The sequence below is a fragment of the Chrysemys picta genome, chromosome 1, assembly GCF_011386835.1.
Source record: "Chrysemys picta bellii isolate R12L10 chromosome 1, ASM1138683v2, whole genome shotgun sequence".
NCBI lineage: Eukaryota > Metazoa > Chordata > Testudines > Emydidae > Chrysemys > Chrysemys picta.
This window is the reverse complement of record NC_088791.1, coordinates 266123935-266129934: the sequence shown is the minus strand read 5'-3', so window position 1 is coordinate 266129934 and position 6000 is coordinate 266123935.

Genomic DNA, 6000 nt, shown 5'->3' with positions numbered 1-6000 from the left:
AGAGTATAAAAGCTCTTCAGAACAAGGACTATCTATTAACATGGTCTTGTCTATGCTAGAAAAGTGCTAAATTCGGCAAAATGAATTTTTAAAAAAGCTGTGTAATTAAGCTGATGGAAACACCTAGTGTGCACACATATTATTAGGTTTAACCCTGGCTTATACTGGTCTAGCTTGTCTTGGCATGCAAAAAACAACACCCCCCACCAAAAAACCCCACAAAAAAACAACTACCTAGCAACTTACCTACTGCACTGTATTACTATAATATCCTGTATGTTTTTCCATTAGTCAGGGAACACTTGGGGTCTGATCTGAAAACACCTATCCATATGGGTAACTTCATGTATTCAAGTAATCTCAATGGCTTGTGACTGTTCCTAAACTATTCTACCCTGATATGTGGCATGTGAAGGTTCAGTTTGTTTATGTAAAATTGGAAGGGGGAGAAGAAAATTAAAAAATAGTTCAGTAAGAGGTAGCTTCAACATTAACAATGGAGGGGATATAATGGAGAGGTGACAGTCCCTCCCTTTTATAAATGCATGATTTTTTTTAAGTTAGTGATCAGTTACTAAATACAACACATAGTTTTATTATCGCTAATGCTAAATATTAAGGCCCCAACACTACAAACACTTGTATGAATAACATTAAACATATGAGGGTTCCATTCACAATATGGCACAGGATCAGAACATTCTTTTATTGTATTTTAGATTTGCCCTGATTTGTCCCCCATTCTCATAAGCAGGCTTTGTTTTCCTGAGCTTCAGAACACCTGAATAGGCCTTTTCTTCCTCTTTATATAATTATTATCATTAATAATGTCCATGTCTCAGTTTTCCCATCTGTAAAATTGGGATAATGATAATGCTACTTACTTCTCTTTGTGATGTGCTTGGAGATCTATTGATGAAAAATACTATGTAGAAGTTAGGTATTAGTATTATGGTTATTTATTTATTTATGTATTTGTGTTACCGTAGTGCCTAGGAATCCTAGTCAAGGATCTGGACCCCATTGCACTAGGCATTGTGCTAACACAGAACACAAGATGGTCCCCGCCCTAAAAAGCTTACAGTCTAAGTATAGGAGAAGATACCACAGATGGATACAGACATGGGACTACAAGGAACAAATGTAAGAATATTGGTCAGCATGAGAGGCAGTGGTCTCAGCATGCCAACATCCTAATCATTTTCATTTTTTTTTGGTAGGCATCACAGCAGGAGGGTTTTAAGGAGGATAATGGGTAAGGCAAAATAATGTATAGGACTAATAGACATTTTGGCTTGTGCATAGAATATGGGGAATTTGTAGTAAGTCGCTATACTTGTTTTTGCATGAAAGCCAAGGAAGCATACAGCCTTATGGCACCTGTCTGTCATATCTAGAACCACGAGTTTAAATCTGATTTAGGTGACAAGTAAAAGTAAATTTAATGGTCTCAGGTTTCTTTCTGAATTATTTTCCACATCATAAAGTCACTGCACAGTTTGGTACAAGGCAGAGCCCCTGGACTGGAATAGCTTGGGTATCATTGCTGATCAGGAATGAGAGGTATGGAAAAAAATGTCCAAAGGTGCTTACCCAATAACTGCCCACACTGTCCAGTGCTGCTAGTCACTCACTATCAGTAGTAACAGCATTTACGATGATGAAACAAACATTAACCAAATTATATTTCAGATAGTAACTACATTTGATTTTATTTATAAATCTTATGAAAATATTCATATCTGTGAAATTTCTTATTTTAAATGTCTATATATTCAAAATATCTAACTTGATTTTTAAATCCATAATTTATTTCATGAAGAAAAATTTAAAAAGTCAGTTACCATTTCCTACAAAAGAGATTTGCTTTCCTACAAAAGAGAGAGACATATCTGCAGAACATTACTATCTGCACTGTGATTTGATTATTACTACTGCAGTATTTTCTGTATATACATGTAGCCAAGTTAAAATTTAAAATAACTCAATACCTTGTTGTTTCACGTAGGGCTCAACAAGTTGCTAAGCATCTTCAACTCCCATTTGACTTCACTGCAAGTTAAGTGCATACAACACCTTGAGCCCACTTATGCTGCACATATTTCAGGACTGGACCCACTGGGTAGCAAAAAAAACACAAAAAAGCCGACATGATTATCTAATGCATTCTTGGATTGTCTTGGAAAAAAATATCCTGTGTATGACACCATCTTCACATCTTTGAAACAGTGAGCCTTTGTGAACTGGTGTCATATTTACACAACTTCACTTAGGAGTAAGAGATCTGTTTACATTTAATTAAACAGTGATAAGTGTCTACTGTACTTCTCAGTTCTCTTGTGACCACATGATCAAACTATTAAAAAGACCAAGGCTAAGTTATTGCAGAGCTAACAAACACTAAAGATCTGGAATTTGATGATATCACTGGTGCCTGTTTATTTCCAGCTCAAACAATTTGAAAGAGACTTGTAGAGAGTCCTAAGTGACTAGATATTAATCAATATCTGACACAAATACTGATTTATACCTGACATGAAATAGGCCAAAACATATTGGCTAAAGCCACAATACATTTGAAATGTATTATTTGACTTTCAATTGTGTCAGTAATATAACTTGCAGGGCACTGAATGAATTCATTTCGTGCTTATCCTGAGCGATTGGACATTGGATGGCATTTAACTTTTTAATCAAAGCTAATGTCTCTGTAAAATTCCCTTTGTGCTTTGATCTGCCTCCCAGTGAACACAGAAAAGTAAGCACAGCTTTCCCAAAGAGTGATTTCTACAAGTCTGATCATGTAGTGTCTCTTCCCCTCATAATTTTCTATACCTTATCGTGTCCTGACTAGTGCATAATGATACCCTTATTAGTGTAAGATTTATTGTGGCAACCCACGTGAACAGCATACCAACCATAGGATAGTGGGAGCTTTTTGACAAATTTCCTGCAATAGTTTATGCTAAATGTGAACCATTATTTCCTAAATAAAACAACAGGGATCTGAGACCTTGTGTTTAGGCCTAATTCATTCAGATGAATTTTCTCATTACTATGGGCCAGATTCCTTCATCTCTGTGAGCAAAAGGAACCCAGATCTAGTGGTTATACACTTGGAGGGGACCCCGGGAAAGGGAGCTACAGTACTGGACAACATTTAGGCCATGGCTTCATCCTGTGCAACTCTATGAAATCTCCTCTTCAATTGTTCTAATAGAGCTTGGGACCATTGTTGGTGGGCAGGAAATAAGGGAAGGCTTTGTAGAATCATCTCCTCCAACTCTTTTCCTTCAACACCTATAAGGGATCCCCATATGAGAAAATGCTGATGCAGAATGAGTCACTGCACTGAGTGAACCCCATTTATCTTAACAACCTGCCTAAGTCTCCACATCATTAGATAATGTTACAAGTTATTCTTGCTAACAAAAGCATTTTCTCCTCAAAAAGAAACAAACATAAAGAAAACAAACAAACAAAAGCCAAACACACACCACACATAGTAAATGACACACATTACAGAAAAAAAAATCACCCACAAGCTCCTATCACTATAAAGAAAAAACATAAAAGGAGAATAGAGTTGAGCACTGGTTCAGTGTCAGCTGAGGCAGTTTATTTTGATACTCTCATGACCAGTCTTGTATATGACAATATAAAAGGAAGAACGAGTAAAATAGAACATTCCCAGACAAAATAATTAGTTAAACAAGCATTCATCTATTTAGAATACTTATATGGGCTCTATCACCCTGGCATCCCTGACAATTTTGAATATATTTATTTTCACAACAGCCCTGTGAGGTATAGCACTGCTATTATCCCCATTTTACAGATAGCGCCCTGGCAGATTATGTGACTAGCCCAACACCACACAGAAAGTCTGTTGCAGAGCAGGAACTTGAGCCTGGGTCTCCCAAATTACAGTGGAGTATCCTAACAACTGGACCATCTTGTCTTCTTAAAGTTGTAAATATAAATCCTGTAAGGCAATATACCCTAACAGGTGACCTTAGGGGGGAGGGATAGCTCAGTGGTTTAAGCATTGGTCTGCTAAACCCAGGGTTGTGAGTTCAATCCTTGAGGGGGCCACTGAGGGATCTAGGGCAAAATCAGTACTTGGGCCTGCTAGTGAAGGCAGGGGGCTAGACTTGATGACCTTTCAAGGTCCCTTCCAGTTCTAGGAGATGGGATATATGTTGACTTTAGTAAGGCTTTTTTGATACTGTCTCACCTGAGCTTCTCATAAGCAAACTGGGGAAATATAGCCTAGATTAACCTACTTTAAAGTAGGTGCACAACTGGTTGGACAACCATGCTCTGAGAGTAGTTGTCAATCATTCACTGTCAAGCTTGAAGGGCATATCAAGTGGGATCCTGAAAGGATCTGTCCTGGGTTTGGTTCTAATCAGTATCTGCATAAAGCTGCACCAGCACATCCCTCGACTCACGCTGCTTCCTGCCGCCCCCATTGGCCTGGAGCAGTGAACCGTGGCCAGTGGGACCTGAGATCGGCCGAACCTGCAGATGCGGCAGGTAAACAAACCGGCCCAGCCCGCCAGGGGGCTTACCCTGGCGGGCCGCATGCCAAAGGTTGCCGATCCCTGGTCTGGAAAAAATGGGATGAAATTCAATAAGGCCAAATGTTAAGTACTACATTTAGGAATAAATAATCAATTGCACACATACAAAATTGGAAATGACTGCCTAGGAAGGAGTACTGCAAAGGATCTGGGAGTTACAGTGGATCACAAGCTAAATATGAGTCAACAATGTAATACTATTGCAAAAAACAAACAAACATCTTTCTGGGCTGTAATAGCAGGAGTGCTGCAAGAAAGACATGAGAAGAAATTCTTCCACTCTACTAAGTACCGATAAGGCCTCAACTAGAGTACTGTGTCCAGTTCTGTGCACCACACTGTGGGAAAGATGTGGACAAACTGGAGAAATTCCAGAGGAGAGCAACAAAAATATTTAAGGGTCCAGAAAACATGACCTAAAGAAAAGTGAAAAAAACTGGGTTTGTTTAGTCTGGACAAGAGAAGACTTGGAGGTGGGGGGAGAGGGACTGACAAAAGTTTTCAAGTATGTAGAAGGTTGTTATAAAGAGAAGATTGACAAACTATTCTCCATATCCACTGAGAACAGGAAAAGAAGTAATGGTCTTAAATTACAGCCAGGAAGATTTAAGTTAGACATTGGGAAAATCTTCTTAACTGTATGGGTAGTTGCACCCTGGAAAAAATTACCTAGTGATATTGTGCAATCTCCATCATTGCAGGTTTTTAAGCACACATTAGACAAGCAACTGTCAGGGATGGTCCAGATAATACTTAGACCTGCTTCAGTGCAGGGAACTGGACTAGATGGTCCCTTTTAGTCTGAGGCCTTGGCTACAGTTGCAAGTTACAGCGCTGTAAAGTCTCCCCAGCGCTGTAACTCACTCCCCATCCACACTGGCAGGGCACTTACAGTGCTGTATCTCCCTGGGTACACCGCTGCAGGTACTCCACCTCCCCGAGAAGCATAAGAGATACAGCAGAGTGGCTACGACTCATGGGTGTGAGTGTAAACACTTGCAGCTCTGTACTAATCACCTTGTCAAGTGGCTAATCCTCTCCATTGTTGTGACCAGCTGCAGGAATGCGGAAGTGCCGGTTTCAAAGCTCGTACCTCAGAGAAAAAGCAAAGAGTTTGTTGTTTGCTTTGAGTGAGTGAGTGAATGAATGAATGAGCAGGGGGCCGGGAGTTCAGAACTTGCAAAATAGAGTGCTGACACGCTCCAAAAAGCACTCTCTCTCCCCCCCACTCTCCCTGTCACACTCCACCCCTCTCCCCCATTTTGAAAAGCATGTTGCAGCCACATGAATGCTGGGATAGCTGCCCATAATGCACCGCTCTCAACACAGCTGCAAATGTTGCAAGTGTGGCCACGCCACTGCGCTGGCAGCTGTCGGTGTGGACAGTCTGTAGCTCTTTCCCTACTCAGCTGTA